We start from the raw sequence: 21,402 nt of genomic DNA, 5'->3' as shown, positions 1-21,402 counted from the left end.
TCTTGGATTTCACCACCATGTCATCTATGTATACTTCCATGATGTCACCTATCTGGTCTTTAAACATCATGTTGACCAGGCGCAGTACGTTGCCCCCGCATTCTTCAGCCGAAAGGCATGGCGGTAATAACGATATGCCTCGATGCCTGTAATGAATGCAGTACTCTCCTGGTCGGCAGGGTGCATCTTTATTTGATTGAATCACTGGAAACATCCATGAATGTCAGCATTTCGTGGCCCGCTGTTGCGTCTACCATGGCATCAATATGAGGCAGGGGGAATGGATCTTGAGGGCAAGCTTTGTTCAGGTCAGTGTAGTCTACACAGACTCTCCACTTTCCATTCTTTTTCTGCACAACAACTACGTTAGCCAACCACTCAGGGTACATTACTTCCCTGATCATCCCCATATCCAAGAGTTTTTCTACTTCTTCATTTATTATGGTGTTTCTTTCAAATTTTAAATTTGTGCCTTTTCTGCTGCACAGGCTTAAAAGATGGGTCAACATTGAGCTTAAGAGTAATAATATCAGCGCTAATTCCAGTCATATCAAAATGTGACCAAGCAAACCAAGATGATTTATTTTTAAGGAATTTTACCAGTTCAGGCCTGAAACTATTTGGTGCGTCAGATCCTATTAAAACATACCTGTCAGGGTACTCAGGGTCTAGAATTACCTGATCTGTTTCCATTCTGGGAGGTGCTACATACTTGCTCCTTACAGGGTACTGTAATTGCTATGCCAGGGACTTACCTGCCTTGGAAGACTTCAAGGCTGCTGTGTAGCACTCCTGGGCTGTCTTGTGATCCCCTTTGATTGTGGCTATGCCCCAGTCTGTTGGTATCTTGATGCACTGGTGATAGGTTGATGGTACGACCTTGACATTGTGAATCCAGGGTCTGCCCAGGATGGCGTTGTAAGATGACAAGCAGTCAAGGACCCCAAACTTCTCATAGGATGAGACTCCTTCCATATAGGTTGGGAGGTGGATCTCTCCTAGAGTGCTCCTGGTTTCACCACTGAACCCTACTAAGATGCTGGATTTTTTGGTGATTTGATCCTTGTTTATCTTCATGGCTTTCAGTACGTCAAGCATGATCAGGTTTACTGAGCTGCCTCCATCTACCAGGATCCTTCTTATTGTGGTTGTTCCAATCTGCATAGAAATGACCAGGCCATTATGATGAACATCAGGAACGCCCACCAGGTCACAATCGTTGAAAGTGATTGTTGGGACAGGATCCAGCTTGCAGGGTGATACAGTCCTTGGTGTTCTGGCTATCTTTTTCTTCTCTTGAGCTTGTCGGCCACAAATCTCGAACCGCCGATATAAATTTTACTTCATAGAGTGGTGGTGGTGGAGGGAGGCTGCGATCCTGCTTGTGCTCCTGATTTTCTTTATCCTGGTTTGCATTCCTGCCTTTTGACTGGATCAGGTCTTTTAAGTATCCTGATTTCAGCAGGTAGGCCACTTCCTTCCTCAGGGTGAAACAATCATCCGTGGTGTGTCCAATATCCATGTGAAATTCGCACCATTTTGAATTGTCTCTTCTGGGATTTGGATTTTCTACCTTCCTGGGCCATCTAACAGCTGTTCCCATGTTGTCAAGCCTCTGGATCAATCCTGTAGTATCAACACAAAAGTTATGTTTGGAGATAGGTGGATAAACCTTAGCCTTACCTTGATATTCATGAGTTAGGTTGACTTCTGACTGATCTGGCCTGGAATATGGAGTAGGTCTGTAATTGTTCCCTCTGTTGCTTTTCCTATTGCTTCTTTTATGATCCCTTGGTCCACTGGGTGATCCAAGTTTGTAGCTTTTATCTTCTTCCAGCCTGATGAAGGCAAGAGTCTTGGCCTGAACATCTTCGAAGGTGTGGCATGGATACTTAGTGAGCTCACTGTATAAGTCACTATTTGGTAGTAACCCCTGTCTGAATGCCTCCACTGCTGTTCCAACGTCACAACTGGGTATAGATACTTTCTCTTTATTGAATCTTGCAAGGAATGTCCTGAGGGTTTCATCAGGCTTCTGTGTAACTCGGTAAAGGTCACTGGATTGTTTCTCCAATTCCCTGCTACTTGCAAACTGCTGGTTGAAACTGTTGATCAGGTTGGCAAAGGAATGGATCTTTGCCGAGGCGGGTTGATTTACTATTGCGGGGCGGGGCGGTCGGTCGGTCGTTCCAAACCCCTTGCACATGCAAACTTGTCTGAACTCGCTAGGAATAGATGCAGCCAACATCTTCTGCTTGTAAAGAGCCACATGATTTTGTGGATCTGTGGTTCCATCATAGACCCTCATGGATGGAATTGTGAACTTCTTTGGTAGGTCTACTTTGGCTATTTCGTCTATGAATGGTGAATCAGCATAGCTGTCAGGGGCAACTTCTTCCATGCTGGTAGGTACTCCAGGTATCTTGTCGAATTTTTCATTGAGTTTTGATACGTGCATTTAATATAGTCTTTTTAGCCTATTTTATGCACGTATTTCTATGCTTTTATCGTGGTTTTACGCTACGAAATGCCCCGAATATGCTACTTTGGGTTATTTTGTCTTATTTGTAGGAATGAACCAGAAAGTAGTAAAATCAAGCTATTTACCGTCCGTTTAGCATGCATTTGGAGGAAGAGATAATTTGGAGCGGGAAATATTGCTGTCTTGGGATGCGTGAAGGTGTTTCGGGAGCCAAAAGGACAAGTCAAAGTTAAACTAACGAGAATTATAAGCTGCTGAAGCCAATATCCACTTGATCGAGTACTTTACCACTCGATCGAGTGGGTCTAGGTGCAATAATCAGTCGATCGAGTTGTTTGCTTAGTCGATCGACCAGTTCCTTTATAGCCTTGCTCGATCGAGCACTATTCTAGGTCGATCGAGCTGTTTTTGAGTCAAGTTCACTCGATCGAGTGATTTAGTTAGTCGATCGAGTGGCTATGCTGACGGGTTGGGCTTTTAAGCTCTAATTCCGTCATTAGGTTTAGGAATTCCTATTTTCTTATAAATAGGAAGCTTTAGGAGTCATTTACACACATTCTATACCCTCCCTTTCTCTCTGGTTCGAAGACACTGCTACTCTTTCTACTGTCACTTTGCTCTTAATTTCCGGATCATTTATTTACAGTAATTTCTCCCCCTTTCTCTCTTTAATTACTTAATGTTTATTATTGTTCTTCTTTTATTTCTTGCTTCCCCTTTAATTATGCATAGCTAAATTCCCTAGTATGTTAGGATTAGGGAAGCCGTGGTAGCATGCTTTAACTGTATTAAATAGATTAGCCCTGCGATAAGAATTGTATTAGGCAATTTACTGTTATCCGGTCGAATGAATGCATGCAGGAGACCATAAATTTAGTTAACCCCGACCTAGATCGAAAGATTGGAAGGGAAGGCTTGCTTAAATACAATAGGGTATTGCAGTGAGGGCGAAAGTTAAGCTGTTTACGCTCTAGGGCGGTTTAAGGACCGAAAGGTGACGACCATAGCTCTTCTTATCAATAGTCTAATCGCCTTAGTATTCCCGATAGTATAAGATCTGATAGCTGCCACGGTGGACCGACTCCTAGCATACTCCCTTCTCTCTTGCTGTTAATTTCCCTTATTTATTTCCCTCGCTTTAGTCTTTAGTTTAGAATAACACAATTCAAAACCCCCATTTCTGTGACACCCTGACAGACCGAATTAGACAGATAAATAGCAACTTAGCCTCCCTGTGGAGATCGACCCTACTTACCGCTGACTTCTGTTATTAGTAACTTAGGTATTTATTTTTGGTACAAAACGACAGTATCAAATTTTGGCGCCGTTACCGGGGAGGCGACGCTTTTTATCTGTTTTATTTTGTTTGTCCTTACGCCTCAAGGGAAAACTAAGTACCTTGAGGCTGTTCTTATCTTTTTCTTTAGTGCTGTTTTGATAGGCCTACAGGTTTATTAGACAAAGCACGAGGGAGATTATCGAAGGGAAGGCTTGAGTACCTTCGATCCCTCTTGCCAAGATGACATCTGTCTCCCGACTAATTGCTCAGTTTGAAGCCCAAGCTGAGCCACCTGCTAGTTGGGAAAGGAAGAAGTCTTGGGGATGTGGTCCTGCTGAGCACAATGCAGCCGTAGTTGTGCCGCCACATCCACCCCATCAATGGCCACCGCAACAAGATCCTCGTGATATACAGAAAAAAGAAATCGCGGAGCTGAGGTCCTTAGTTCTGGAATTTAGTAGACATATGGGTGCTCAAGTCACTGAAATTGCTGAGTTGCAGTCTGAAATTGCTCGGTTAACAGCTGGGTTGGTTGCTCGGCAACCAAAAGAGGTGTGCTTGACCAAGTGCGGTTTTTCCCATGAAGAACCCGCGTTGCCCAATGCTGAAAATGATTTCTATATTTCAGATGACGACTTTCTATCGTATTTCCAGAATGTATGCAAGGAAATCAGTGCTGTACAGGAAGAAAGTCCTCGATCGAGTAATATCTCTTCTCGATCGAGTGACATGCATGAGGAAGGTGCTCGATCGAGTGATTTTATTACTCGATCGAGTGAGATGCGGGAGGAAAGTGGTCGATCGAGTGACTGTTCTGCTCGATCGACTGAGTTGGCCATTGGGAGCTTAAATTCGTCACTTGGGTTCATTTTGGATGACGAGTTTGACGATGATGAAGGTTACGGTGAACCTCCCTTATTCATAGCAGAGGCGGATACACTTGAAGCTGCGATTTACGGGATGGATACCACTGAGGAGGTTGATGAAGAAGCAGCTGAGACGGTAATTGCTCCTAGCATGGATGAGGTAATCCATTCCTTTGTCAGTGACTCCGTCGTTGAGAGCGACCAACCCGAGGTAGTAAGCGATAATTTCATTATTGTTTGTTTTAAAAGTATATTGCCTCGTTTAATTTGTGCTCCTTCTTTTAATGCTACACCCTCTCATATGTGGACGCATAATTTAACGAATTTTCACCGTCCTTATCATTTCAAGTTTGCTAATCTGAATCGGGACCCTTATATATTGACAATTGCTCCCGCGCTCCTTTATTTTGTGGATAAATTTAGGAGCGCCCATAGGAAATTTGTTCGGCTTAAAAAGTTAAACATTTTTATTTCCTATTTCTGTATTCCACTTTGGTGCTACTAATGCTGTTGTGTAGCACATGCGCAACTATTTGACAGGTTGCTGCGCGCTTTGAGCTGTTTTGATTGTGACTAATTATAGAGCCTCGAAGAAAAGAAGGTCGAGCTGGGACCTGACTGAAGCTAGCGCTACCCGGGAGGCAACCCGGCGATTTTATTTTTTTGTTTTTATTTTATTCCAGTTGTAATAAATGGTTTTCTATACCATAACTTATCTCAGTATGCTTGTCTTGTTAGTTTGTGGGCTGTTTTATTTGCGTTTGCAGGAAATACATTGAGAATCACTCGATCGAGTAGTTTTTCTACTCGATCGAGCACTTTAGCTGAGAGATCCTCTCGATCGAGAAGATACTCCACTCGATCGACCGCCTGCAGAATTGGAACTGCTCGATCGACCACAATTCTCTTCGATCGAGCTGTTTTTGCATGCCCACTCACTCGATCAACCAATGTTGGACGGATATCGAGTGTTCTTGACTTGGATTAGCTTCCTGAGACGGTTTTCCGGGCCTTTAACAACCTCCCATGTTCATGGTCGGTTTGGGGAGGTCCCCTTATTCGCGCGTCTTGTAAGTTTTCCGCTTTTACTCTCTTCCTCCTTTAGTTTGCATTTTCCTTTCCATGTTTTGGTACAATGGGGGCATTGTACGGTTTGGTTTGGGGAGGTTATGCATCCATATCCGTGTCTGCATATTGTTTTTACTGCATTCCAGTTATCACGTTTAATTGATGTCTGCATTGTTGTTTATTTTTGTTAAAATTCAAAAAATTCAATAAAAATCAGAAAATTGTTAAAATTCAAAAATTTCACGTTTATTTTAGCATATAGGTTGAGTCGGAACGGTAGATTTCAATGATGATATTGCACTGCGATTGTCTTTTGCTTAAGCCTTGCATTAAACTGTTATCTTTTAGCTTTGTCTTTCGCATAATCTACGAGTTAATGTTAAATTTAGCTGAACATATAGACTTGACCTGAAATTTTGGCAACCTACTTATAATTTCTAAGGAATTAGAGCCTTATAAACTGGTGTCATTTGTGACCGGTTTCATGTAGGATTGTGAGTAGTTACTCCTTGCATAACATGTTCATTAATTTGCACATATATGAAATTCAATTGCTTTTTGCCATCGTACATTCGGGTTAGTGGTTGGTGTCACATGCAGGGAGGTGCTTACATTCCCTTTCTTTCATTTTTACCCATTTAACTCCACATTAGCCAAATTTGCCAGTTGACCCTTAACTACATCCCAAATTTAGCCTGCCTTGTCAAACTAGTTTAGATTGTTGTTTTGCGGTATACATTTCATTGTATCAAATATTGGCGCATATTCTATTGAATCGGAGTTGGTAATCTATGAAGAAAAGGAGGTTGATGAAAAAAAACGTGATGAAAAAAGAAAAAAAAAAGAATCGAAAAAAGAAAATGAAAAATGAAAAAAAAATCAGAAAAGAAGAAACCGAAAAAATAGAAAAAGAAAGGAAAAAGATTTCGAAAAAAAAAAGATGTCTGATTATGAGACGGTTTCTGCTCCTATGTTCTATCTTACATAATTTGAGGAGTATGTTTGGTTTGGTTTGGTGAGTTTTATGCCAAGTGAAGGACATGTGCTTTATTCTATAATTGAGTTGGAAATGGATATGTCTCATATGGTTCTGTTTAGGTACTAGCTTGGCCGCCTATACCTCCACATTCCCATAAATGTTTTGCCTTTTCTTACCCATTGCCTCACTTTACCATACTTTTGTAAGCCCTCGGCTGTGACAGGACCTTGTTGGTTGGAATGTATGTACGGTAGCTAGAATTGTCTATCATATTAGTTGCATGCATGTTTATGTGGGTCGTAGTCTAGGTGAGCGACTATTTTTCTTCTTCTCTCTTACATTCATTTGCTTACCCTTTGCTTCATGAGAGAAGAGTGACCCGTGAGAGTCCGATTTTAAAGGTCTTGCAAGGTCGACGGTTCAGCTTTATTATAAACATCCTATAACTCGTTTGCATTTGACTGTTTTGCTATAAGTGTTAGTTTGCTTGTATTAAATTGGCTTAAGTGGGCATTTGTAGCTGGCTCTGAGTTATCTTTTTCCGTTCCTTTAGTTGCATTTTAGTTTACTCGGGGACGAGTAAAGGTTTGGTTTGGGGAGATTTGATACGTGCATTTTATATAGTCTTTTTAGCCTATTTTATGCACGTATTTCTATGCTTTTATCGTGGTTTTACGCTACGAAATGCCCCGAATATGCTACTTTGGGTTATTTTGTCTTATTTGTAGGAATGAACCAGAAAGTAGTAAAATCAAGCTATTTACCGTCCGTTTAGCATGCATTTGGAGGAAGAGATAATTTGGAGCGGGAAATATTGCTGTCTTGGGATGCGTGAAGGTGTTTCGGGAGCCAAAAGGACAAGTCAAAGTTAAACTAACGAGAATTATAAGCTGCTGAAGCCAATATCCACTTGATCGAGTACTTTACCACTCGATCGAGTGGGTCTAGGTGCAATAATCAGTCGATCGAGTTGTTTGCTTAGTCGATCGACCAGTTCCTTTATAGCCTTGCTCGATCGAGCACTATTCTAGGTCGATCGAGCTGTTTTTGAGTCAAGTTCACTCGATCGAGTGATTTAGTTAGTCGATCGAGTGGCTATGCTGACGGGTTGGGCTTTTAAGCTCTAATTTCGTCATTAGGTTTAGGAATTCCTATTTTCTTATAAATAGGAAGCTTTAGGAGTCATTTACACACATTCTATACCCTCCCTTTCTCTCTGGTTCGAAGACACTGCTACTCTTTCTACTGTCACTTTGCTCTTAATTTCCGGATCATTTATTTACAGTAATTTCTCCCCCTTTCTCTCTTTAATTATTTAATGTTTATTATTGTTCTTCTTTTATTTCTTGCTTCCCCTTTAATTATGCATAGCTAAATTCCCTAGTATGTTAGGATTAGGGAAGCCGTGGTAGCATGCTTTAACTGTATTAAATAGATTAGCCCTGCGATAAGAATTGTATTAGGCAATTTAACTGTTATCCGGTCGAATGAATGCATGCAGGAGACCATAAATTTAGTTAACCCCGACCTAGATCGAAAGATTGGAAGGGAAGGCTTGCTTAAATACAATAGGGTATTGCAGTGAGGGCGAAAGTTAAGCTGTTTACGCTCTAGGGCGGTTTAAGGACCGAAAGGTGACGACCATAGCTCTTCTTATCAATAGTCTAATCGCCTTAGTATTCCCGATAGTATAAGATCTGATAGCTGCCACGGTGGACCGACTCCTAGCATACTCCCTTCTCTCTTGCTGTTAATTTCCCTTATTTATTTCCCTCGCTTTAGTCTTTAGTTTAGAATAACACAATTCAAAACCCCCATTTCTGTGACACCCTGACAGACCGAATTAGACAGATAAATAGCAACTTAGCCTCCCTGTGGAGATCGACCCTACTTACCGCTGACTTCTGTTAGTAATAACTTAGGTATTTATTTTTGGTACAAAACGACAGTATCAAGTTTCTTAATCTCCTGAACTACTGCCATCATGATAGCCACTGCAGATTCATCAGGTTTCTCTTGATCATCGTTTTTTGGCTCATCATCACCATCTACGTTAATGGCTTTGGGGATATTTGGGCTCCCAAAACTGGAGAAATCAATGTTTTTGATGATTGATGAGAATGGGGTTCCTGGTTAGAATCTAGAGCCTGCCCCTTGGGTTTTTTCCAATTTTTGCTTCAGGTCGACTCGATTCTTTCGATTCAGGATTTCTCGCTTGATTTGGGCCACTTTTTCTTTCGGGCTTTCCAACTCGGATTTTTTGGAGAGTCGCATTCACTGTTCTTCAACGGTGGGTTGGGCCATTTTTGCAGGTTTTTAAATTTTTTGTAGGATAAGAAAAGAGGATTAAAGAGCTAGATGCCCCACGGTGGGCGCCAATTGTTTTGTGTGGATTTTGCGCAGGGCGAAATCAGGTTAGGGTGATATTGTGCAGGGTTAACTAGCTCTAATTGGACTATTGGTCAGGTTGACAGGGTACGATATTAAGCTGTAAATAAGATAACAACAATAACAAGACAAACAATTTTGTACGTGGAAAACCCTTGAATGGGAAAAAACCACGGGCACCAAGCCAGGAGAGGATTTCACTATATGATTTGAGAGAATATTATTATGACAACAACAATGCTTGTATTTCTCTAAGTAATATGTGTTCTTCTTCTTGTGTACGAATGATGTCCCTCTTAAGATCTTTAAAGTGTTCTTTATATAGCTTTCCCATCTTGAACGGCTGCATGATCAAGCATTGAAGGCTGAATATTCTCCATAATTGCTGGTAATAATTGCTGAATATTTCCCTCTTAATTACCGTATTTACTGCATAATCTTCACACTCAATCCTGCGTATTTATTTCCATTAATATACGTGGATATGGCCAAATATTGTCCTGATATTTGGACCGTTGTCCTCTCCATGGCCTAGCGCCTATCTTCATGTGCCCTGAGAGCCTGGCACCCTGAGAGCCTGGCAGTCAGGTTTAGATGAAATGCTGATCAGGGTGGTCTGCGGATTTGCAGGCCTAACAGTAACGTTAGTTTAAATTGCAGCAGAATTATTGATTAATTTGAGTATGTCGTGTATAAGATCAGAAAACAAGGAAATATTGTTGGTAATAGCGTGAAGTTGGAACAAAGAACAGGATAGATTAGCGAATCTTGTTCTAACCTCGCAAGGTTATAGCTCGATTTTCTATAACTCAGCCTCGCAAGGAAGAGTCCTAATCTAATCTCGCAAGATTGACACAGGTTTTACGAACTGTAAACTTTATTGTATTTCTGAAATATTCTGAAAAATAAGGCCACAATCGGTCCTTATTTATAGTCCTACTCGATGTCACAATCTGACTCGAGGTCTAATTCCTCAACTTATCTTCTAAGCTATTTTTCCTAAACTAACTAGGAAACTTATTACATAATTATTAACTAATAAAAATCAGATTTGTGGAAGCTAAATAAAACTAGGATTAGGAAATATAGAGTTTCCTAATTTTATTTGGATTAGGAAATATATAGTCTCCTAATTTTATTTGAAAACAGTAAAATAAACTAATAGCTAATCCAACACAATTTAGGAAATCGTGTCTCCTAACATGGCTGGAATTTCGTGCTCCTACACGGCTTAGGGAAGCGTGTTTGTTGGAATATATTTCCTCCGACAATAATGCGATCACAACTGTCGATCATGATGATCACATGTTTAAATCTCATTTTAAGAATACATGTGGGATGTAATATATTACAGTCAACTGGTCCACACAATCGGTAATGATTGGTTGACTAGAGTTTGACATTACTGTCGTGCGACGGTGGTGATCAGTTGATCCCCTTAGGTCATACCTATAGGGAAATACTCTTAATTATTATTTAATTAATCGTATGCCGATACGAGTTAATTAAATTGCTTAAAATTGACGGGTGATTTTGTGATTAAAGTTAACGTGTCTTATTGTAATTTGATTAAATGAGATACGGTCTAAGTAATCGAATTGTTTTATTACTTAGATAAAATTATTGTTTACGAAACAATTGAACATTGAGTGAATAATTTATTATAAATACAAGACGTTGTAATTTATAATTTGGTAAATCGTTTTGGTACAACTAATTACGAATTACTAGTCGATATTGTATATGACATATTTTATGAGTATGCTGATTTTTAATATGTTAAAAATACATTATAATTTCACATGTCAAGTAACATGTCACATATGTTACAATTGACAAATGACAAAATAAAATGGACCATCCATTTTATGTTAAAAGTGCCGAAATTTGGAGGGAGTTTAAGGTGTATATTGTGTTTTTGTTTTGAGTGGAAAACACTATGATTACTACCTAATATAGCCTTGCATACCTATGTTTTCTTGGGTAGAAAAACTAGCCCATGCATTGGGCTCTCCTTCCCCCTCCAACCGGTTTCTACATAGAAAAGACAAGGGGCTTTTCTTTTATTATTCATTTTCTTCTTCACATAATTTCTAGTGTAAGAAATTATGATTCTCTACATTTTGGTGAGACATTTTAGAGAAAGAAAAACCACAAATCATTCTCTCCTCTTGGCCGAAATTATTTAAGAGGAAATACAAAATTTTTGTATCAATTTTTAGTAAGATTAATATTATTTCTAGTACAAATAATATTAGTTATTAAGAGATTTCCTTGGGTATTCACATTTGGGAGAGGTTCTAATTTGGACCTTTTGTTCATCCATTTTAAGGAAAGCTCAAGAACTAACAAATAGGTGAATTTGTTGGTGCCCATAAAACCGAAATCACATAGTAAGGAACATGATTTCTTCTTTACTTCTATTTATGTTTGCATGCATAAGATTTGTAATTATTTTATGACCAAATAATTTCTCACATATATAAATATGTCTAATTAATGAGATTAATAATTTCTAACAAGCGGTATCAAGAGCCTTAGGTTGTTTGCATGCAAATCGGTTATTGTTTTTCCAAGTTATACGATTAACAAACAAAACTTATAAATTTGTGTTTATTATGATATATCATGAACTTTATTATGCATGTTATAGTTTCTGGTCCTAAAATGTATTTAGGATATTTTGGTTAATTTATGGATTTTATTGTTCATTTTATATTATAATAGCATTAAAATGTTATTTTATGATAAAAATGTCATTTTTGGACTAAAATTAGCTAAACTTCGTTTTTTCCAGTGGTTTTTGGATATGTTTTCACATATATTTTATTTTGATGACCTGTAATTTTTCATAATTGTATGAGTTTTTTTCTCGAAATATGGATTTTTCAATATAAAATCGAATTTAAATGGAAAAATAGGTTAATATGAGTTATATTTCGAATATGGTCCTAGAAATTTAGTATGTTGTCACATGCAATTTTACAAAATGTGTGTAATATAATTGGCTATAATTAAGTCTTTATGCATGATTTATGAATTTTTAATGAAAAATCACATAAATAGTGACTTTAATTAGTATAAATTGCTAAAACATACTTCATGACTAAGGAAAAACGTCACATGTTGCATTTTATCACATATTTCAGATCTAAAATTGAAAAGTTGATAAAAATAGTTTTTTCTCATATTTTTATGGTTTTAATTAATAAATCCGATAAATCGCAACATTGTTTTTCTCGATAAATTTTGAAATATTTAACCTAAGTTTTTGAAAATTATGAGTGTCATGGTATTTTTACAGAATTTTCATGAGTTTAAAATTCAAATTTTGAATTTATTTGAAATTTTTATGATTTATTTGAAGTTTATGGCATTATATTGTAATTTTAAGTCCTTTTATGAACAATATTAAGAAATATAAGTTAATTATTGTCAATGTGTTAGTGGAGACTAATTTTGAGTCCTAAGATGGTTAGGGTAATTAACTAGTACATAAATATGATTTTATGTAATTATTGTGATTTTAAAAGGTTGAATCACGCAAATCCGTAAAAACCGATTAATATACGAAATTGGCTCCTTAAAGGCGATTTAGCATAAAATTGGGCATGTTCATACATATTATAATGCTGGATTTTATTTATGATTGTCATAATTTTATTTTATGTAATTTTTGTATTAGGTAATTTTACTTAGTATGACCTTAGTTTTTAATTGATATTACCCGAAATGTATGGGAATATCGATTCGGTTGTAATTTATTGTGATCTCGTATCACCGTTTTGTAATTTAATAGATTTATTTTTATTTTAATTACAAATGTATAATAGGAAATTATGTAATTTGTTATGTAATTTATTTATTCCGGAGATCCTTAAAGACGGTGCCACTCAAGAAGGCGATCCATTAAAGGCGCTGTTACCTCGAGATGCGTGCCAAAACCGAAGTTCAAGGGACCAATGGAGCTGGTTTCCGAATTTGTAATAGTTTATTAGATTTACTATTTTAGGAAGGCCATACTAGGATTTAATTTATGCTTTGCATTTTATTTATATGTCGCATGCATCGCTAATTCGCCATAACTAAAACATGCATTATCATTTTTATCGAGTTTATCGACCGTGTCAATTACAATTATCGTAGTTCACCGCTTTAGTTCACTTAAAACGTGATAGATAATAAATTGACATGACCACTCGCTAAATAAACAATTGAGACTTAGCCTTACCAAAAAGTAGAAACCATGAAAACCTATTTCATGAGGGAGTGCACTCGGCCACACCGGGGTACAAACCTTGTTACGTAGGGGAAGTGGGTGATAAATGTCTATCCACCAAATTTATGTTAATGATGGGTATTTCGGCACACCGTGCCCTAAGTTGATATGAATTTGGATCATGGCACATTTATTCGAAATTTGGGTTGAACTCAACGAAAGTATTCACGATGATTTCCGGATGTGTTTCGGGCTAAAGATAAATATTAATGTAATTTTATCGACCAAGAGTTCTAAAAGTAGAATCGATTAAAGAGTTAATCCACCGAGTTATATTAATAAAGGGTATTTCGGCACACCGTGCCCCAAGTTAATATGAATTTGGATCTTGGAATCATTTATCATATTTGGGTAGACGTCACTATGTAAATGTTTTACTTGTTATTTACAAGTATTAATAAAACGATAAATGTTAAGTTTTCCACTATTCCGTTATCATATTGTTCTATTTCTTTACCACAATTCATATACGATATCATTTCGATTTTAGTTCAAATCTTCATTAAAACATCGTAACTAAAGACAAAATTTGAATTTTTCTTCTAAAAACCTCGTATTATCCATTGTAAGGATCTCTTGTGAAGAGTATAGATAAAAGTTATTCGTGATCAAAAAGGTTTGATTCTTGACTAACATATCTACTTACAATGAATTGTTTCTCATATGCTTAATTGAGTTAAGTACTTTGAAACGTTACATCATTTTGGTAACTAGATTTGTTTGAAATCAAAATTGACCAAAATACTGCAACCACTTCAATGAAAGTTTTAAGACTAAAACGATTGAATTGAAGAGTAGTCTTCAGAAGATTCAACTTTGCTTTTCTAAAGTAAAGATTCATTGAATTGAGTGGGAGCATTATCTTAAACCGTTAAGAAAAGGATAAGGTTTTTAAAGAAGTAAAATTAGAATGAAATTGATACAAGGTAATGTTAAAAGTAAAGTTATTGAGAATAACGATACTAAACCTATCAATCCCGACCGATATAGTTTCCATTGTCTTAATTGTTGGACAATAGAAAGGAAACTACCCCAAATTATTGAAGAATCAACAAGTTAGTTGTAGGACATCTAATGGGACCTTCTTCTTTAAATGTTTATTTGGTTGACATAAATTTTGCTAGTACTACTTCGTCAATATTAGAAACCGGTGGTGGTTTTCATCATTGTACTTGATACATAGGATGATTAGAATATGACGAATAGCAACAATGATGTTAAGAGATAGAGTCATTGTGTAATCAATCTAGTTTTGGGTTTATAGTTGTACTTAATTATGACTATTAAGTACATAAACTCTAAATAAGAATATAAACTTGTTAAGATACATAAGAGGTTTCACTTTTGAGACCCTATACACCACGATTTGATGTATGGCTAGCCCATTATCAAGGTGATTATATTCTAAACCAAACTAGAATGATATATCATGTAGATGATGCAAGACTCAAATTGGTAACCCAAGATTGAACCTTAGATTCTGGAATGATGAACGCAAAGAGTTATTGAGTACTCTTGAAACCATTACATTGTTAATCTTATGGTATATGCATATCTTGTATTCAAAGCAAGATGTCTCGTGCCTTTTGGTTGAAAAGGAGATCGAGGTTGTAAATCATTGATCCAAAATAGGTTGATCATTTTCTTTTACCAACGATTTAGGTGGACACTAATGTGTTCACTTAATAAGGTAAATAGAGAAATCTTTGAAGAAGTGCAAAGAGTTCCAGGAATCACGATTTAGTCGTGATGGGATTATCAAAGTGAAGACTTTGATATAAGCCAAAGGAAATGTGATATAGTATCACAAATTAATCTCTCTTAGCACGCATTATGGGATAATGTGTGGTTGGATAAAGAAATCAAACGCTATTCGATATGGTTTGGACTTCAATCAAGTTACTTTGAGTTACTTGATCCTTTTGGGGATTTTATAATTTTGTCTAAATTATTTTTCCACTAAATCTAAAATGAGTCACATGAGATATGAAATGGTATGGTACCATGTTTGTAAGTTTTCAAAAGAAACAAATGCTCATTTTTCCTTATTATAATCACGAGTACAACGAGTTTGTGGCTCGTGAAGTTGTCTTTCTAAAATACAAGTTTATTTCTAGAAGACAGAGTGGGAGAAATTATTCAAGAGCCACAAAGAATGTTATGTCGCAAGAAACTGGTCTTTCTTGGCTACATGAGACGTTTTGTGTAAGACGTTGTTTCTTCAGAACCTAGGAAGTTAAAGTCATCACTTGTTGAACACGATGAATTAGTGTTACTTTTAGAAAGTAAAGAACTTGCAACTTACAAAGAAATTGTTTGATTCAAGTTGATTACTTCTGGAAAGTAATGAACATTTGACTTACATGAGCGTGTTTAAGTCACAACTCAATACAAGGCTTAGAGCCATGAAAATTCGAAATTAATTCTAAGTGAATTATTAGATATCAAAGCTTGATTGGTAGCAAAGGGTTTTGCACTAGTTGAAATGCTTAAGTCTATTTGGATCTTCTTAGGGATTGTGTTTCATTATGATGATATACATATAGCAAGTGAATCTAAAACCCACTTCTTCAATTAGAAGGAATGTATTCAATACATGTCTTGAGTTTTGTAGATTCTTGCAATCCTAAGATAATGTGAAACTTAAGAGAGAGTCTTTAGTAGGACATCAATGAGTTGGAATCAATGATTTGATCATGTGATAAAAACGTTTCTCAATAGGTTGAGAAGTTATGTTTATACATGGAGTTTAGTGGGAGTTACGGTAATTTTAATTAGTCTTATATGTGGATGACATATTGATCATTGGGAATGATTTAAGACTTATGGAGTATTATAATACATCTTTAATATCCAGATTTATGGAGATAAATCCACATTATATTAGCATCAAATAAGAAGTCTTATGTTGATAAGTTTCATGATTAGTTCAATCGAGTTGAACATATTTGATTGATTCCATTTGTTTCCGCTGCCGAATCAATTAAATAGGAAATGATGTATAACACTTCATATACTTTAAGTATGATGAATTGTTTCAAATCGAATTTAAGTAATAGTTAACAAGTAAGCTATAAAGATTACCCTTAAGTTCTTGCAGAAGCATTAAGGATGTAATGCAAAGTGTTTTTTGATGCAATTTTGTGTAAGGGTGTTACATAAGTGACAATTGACAATTGAAATTGCGCATGGTTTCCGACAAAACCATAATCAAAACACATTAGGATGGTTAAGATACCATTGAGGCTATGTTATTTAAGAAATAGATTTTATAGAATCGTTCTAGGCAATAAAGAACAATGAGAAATATTTACAACGGAAATTGAGTACACTTGCAATCATGGGATGTGCAAGAAGGATGAGTCTCGCACACTGTGAAAACAGTGGGAGCTATTCTAAGGCTAGAGGGCCTATGTCTTGATTGGATCTCGACACGTACTCAGAAAGTTTTGTAATGCAAATGTATACATTACAAAGGAAAACAAGTATGTAGTAAGGTTGAGTAAGGTACAAGAAGTTGATAAAACCTACTAACCAAAGCCTTCTCATAGGCTTAACATGATGAGACATGTCATTTCAATTGAACTGAGATGAACAACTACATACAAGATCTAAATTGGATATGAAGTAGTAATCAAGTATTGACTACTCATATGATAATCACATTTATCGTTCGAGTTTTTAAAGTCTGAAAACTCCTTTTATACTTTGTTACATCCAAACGGGTTGTAGAGACAATATTGAACCCCGTTAAAGTGAACCCGGATTAACATGGTATTCACCCATAGTCACTTATATGAGGTGACGTCTCGAAGTGACTAGAGTGTGATGCGATTGATGGCAAGTTCAAATGCCATAGAGTCATATGAGATGACTAGTCGATCACATAGGCAGACTGTTAGGAACACTTTGTCGGGCCTTATGACCGCTTATAGAGTTTTGGCAAATTTATATAGCCTGGTCGTGGCGAGAGCTACCATAGTATTCTAATGAGTCGATTCTTTTGACTAAAGACTGTTCACCTAAGGTGGCACAGTTTCAGATTAACTTTGATTTGTGTTACTACGACCTTCGTAAATGGGGTCAAATGGGCATATTTTGTGTTATGATGGCTGTGGCTAGTCGAAGGGAATAAGTGATCGGTCCGTTTCGTGTTCACAATTAAATAGATGTGGTCGTTGGGTCACGTCCGAATCAAAACACAATTTATAGCTTCACAAACAACTCTACAATTAGTAAAGAGGCAAGTAAAGGTCGGATCCCAAGGGACGGGTATTGAAATGAGATTTCTATTGCAACTAGTGGTGTCTTAGGGGTGTCACAATTTGGGTTGATGTAGAAGGTCACTAAACTAAAATAGCAATGGAAATAAACAAGCAAGATGAATTAAAAGGGTTGTAAACAATTGATAAAAAGCACTAGGGTGTCATGGGGTCATAGGGGATTCATGGGAATTGATCATACAAACATGTTCTCAAATTATAAGCAAGCAATTATTGTTGTGATGGATTGAGTTGGGTTATATCTTACAATCCTAGGAAAGTTTGGGTCCCGGAGCCGAATCGATTAGATTGTACAACACCTACAAGTCGACTTAGTCTTCCCTACTCAACAACATGCATGGTCTAATGAGACTCGAGTTGGGTTATGTCTTACAAGTCTCATTGAAAAGATATGAGATGGTGGTAAATGCAAGGATTCATAGGCTTAGCATTTCATCAAACAGAACATGTGCATGAGTTGAGATCAAAACAAGCAAGCAAATAAACCATGAAAGCATATTAATTTAAGCATGAATCATTCCCCATGTTGGTTTCCCCTAATCACCCATTAACCCTAGCTAAGAGACTACTCACTCATTATCATGTTAATCATGCTAGCAAGGTTGTCAATCATACCAACAAAAGGAAACATGATGAATAAATGAAAGTAATTAACAATAATTAAAGAGGGATTAAGAGAATTATGCCTACTAATGATTCCAATAATAAAAGCAAAGATAAAAGAAGTACTTGATGCTTGATTGAGAAGTTGTCAATCTCCCAATAATAACCCAAATAATCTTCAATTACCCAAAATAAAGGATGAACAAAAGAGAGATTAAGGAAATAAAACTTGTATTAGAACTTGATTAATTGTTGATTACAATACTAAAGAGAGATTTGATTGATATTAACTACTCTAATTATTGATAAGAAGAACATGCTCTTCTAATTAGACTAATGGGGTATTTATAGTGGAAATTTGGGGGATGCATTAGGGTTAACTAAGGGCTAAACTAGTAATTACACTTTTTAGATTGAGCAGGGAGGAGCCGGTATTTTTCGAAGGAAGGGCTTCTTTCTTTGTAGCTTGGAGAAGACGAAATTGCGCTGTACAGGAATCCGTGCATTTTGGAGTCGGGACGGGCGGATTCTGGCGGTGGAACACGGGCGGCTTTGGAGGAATCCGGGCGGATTCTGGTGATGGCAAACCCGAGCGTCTTGGGATGAAACCGCACGGATTGTGCATGTGGAGGACGGCCGGATTGTAGACAATCCGCACGGAATGTGCCTCAGCAACATTTCTTCTTCTTTTCTTCCCTTTTCTTCATAAATTCCTTGGGGATTTCCTCGGGGACTCAAGGATCCTTTCTCAGCATTGCTCATCTACTATAATATGTATAAAGGCCTTCTAATCTTGTCTCTCCTTGATGCTTGGTCATTGAATTCAATCAATTTAGTCTCGTTTTGCCATGAAAATGCGAGATTTGCACTCCTTTCCTACCAAGGGATCAAATTCTCAAAGAATATGCAAAACAAAGAACTAAAGACAATAAATGACCCAAATATGCACTAAAAAGCATGGGAACAAGGCTAATTCGGGGGCTAAATATGCGCTAATTATGGTCACATCAAATATCCCCAAACCGAACCTTTGCTCGTCCCGAGTAAAGAGGTGACAAAGACTAGGACCATTATTTAAACTAACCTAATAACATAGCTGATATGAGACAATTAGCGGGTCTCACTCCGCCCCTTCAACTCACAACAAGACAACCATGAGGTAGGATGCCTTCTTGCAAGGCAAGGTGGGTCTTGCCAAAATGGCGACACATCCAAACATTAAGCACACAAAATCAAATAATGGATGCATCTACAAAAGGAATAGCCACTTCCTCATCAAGTGGCGGAGGCAACTAAGAGAGAACAAATTTAAGAGCATGTAATCCTTCACAAATACTAGTTCAACAAATTACTAAGGCTAAGAGGATGGCACTAAATCACCTCCAAATGGTGTTAAACTAGACTACTTTCGTCCTCAATTTCCAAATGCTTTCGTCAAGAGCGATCGGATGGTGGTGGAATGATGATCCCTATGATGCTAGTAGCATATGACATGACAAGTCTCGAATTCTATACAAAAGTAAAGGTCATGGATCGTCCCAAGCTCGATAAAGTGGCTTGACAAAAAGGCTTTTTGGGAATGAAATGCTCAAATCTTTATACACAACGGGTGGATATGACTAGTATTCAAAATTGTCCTCATTTCACTTTCACATTTCAAAAATTTAAGATGGGGTTTGTCCCTTCCGGGCTAGTGTCCTTTGCTTTCGCCAATCGCTTATTAGGCAACCGGTTAACCTCTAGACAATAGCTTTTCGGGGTGATAGTCACTCTGTCTCTGGGCGGCCGAATTCACAACCGTGTGGGGGCCCAATTCAATGGATCCCGCTCCAAAGCACATCGAAGTGGTACGCCTCCATCAAAACAATTAAATTTCTCAACATTCAACAATTCATAATATTTGAGGTTTCTTTGGCATTAAATTACTTCCACATGACAAAATTCTTTGAAATGAGCACTTCAAGCTTATTGATAGAAAATATTTTTGGGTTGCCTTACCACAAGGTCAATCAAGGTCACCTAGACAAGTTAACCAAGTCCACATCGCATCACGGGGTTGGATAGGTGACTCACATCCAAACCCTTGACTAGGCTTTGGGTCATGGGTCAAAAGACACTAGTATGACACTATCTAGGGTGTTTTAAAACCATTCTAGTAGGCAAAGTCTTAAGTTGAAAAAGTATTTGTAATGGCTTAGTTGCTCTTGTCAAAGTTCTCAGTTAGGCACTTTTCAAAATGTTTTATCTAAATGCAACTACATGCAATGGTGCAAATAATATAAACATCCCAATGCAAGTGATTCTATCAACTAATATGACATATAAACTAAATGCAAGTCCTAAATTCACATTGTTATACCGCATCAATCAAAATAAAGCCACATAGTCATTAACATAAAGAGGAAAAAGGAGATTGGAAAGATCATACCATGCGGTCTTCATGATCCTCATGTCTCGGATGTGGCATAGTCAATCAATGTGAACAAGGATAGAACAAACACAATATATACAATACATACAATATAACTATGCTACAAAAGGAATAAACATGTTTTTGGGTTTTTCAATTTTTCAAATTTTTATGTATTTTCGAAATTTTTCAATTTTTTTGGATTTTTGAGTAAGAGTTAAGTTAGAATTCCCCATCCCCACACTAATATGGGCATTGTCCTCAATGGCCAAAATGATGGGAAATTATGCAAACATGATGCATGATTTCTACACTAGATGCAATCTACACTAGTCTACCTCCCGTTGTGTATGCATTAACTTCCCCAAACCGAGTTAGACACTATTGCTAATGTCCAAGGATGGGTGTAGTTCATGCACACACTATGCAATGCATGAAACTAATTTGTCATTTTGGATTTCAAAAGTGGGGACAATAAGATGAGAACACCTCAAAAATTACCGAGGTGTGAGTCCTTAATGGTGCTAGGACTACTCCAACAATGATAAAGATTAATAAAGTACAAGTTAACAAGACACAAACTTCTTTTCATGAAACTTTGAAAAATAAAGAGGGGAGATGAGAAAACTTCACTTAAACTTAAGTGGGTGCCTCTTGCCCGCTCCACCTAGTTATGAAGTAGTCTTCTAGATATCGGCATCATCTCCGTCTACATCGCTATCCCATATCTCCTTTGAAGCATCACTCAAACTTGGGTCTATGAAT

The sequence above is a fragment of the Silene latifolia genome, chromosome 9 (genome assembly GCF_048544455.1).
Source record: "Silene latifolia isolate original U9 population chromosome 9, ASM4854445v1, whole genome shotgun sequence".
Lineage (NCBI taxonomy): Eukaryota > Viridiplantae > Streptophyta > Magnoliopsida > Caryophyllales > Caryophyllaceae > Silene > Silene latifolia.
Note: the sequence above shows the minus strand (reverse complement) of the source record.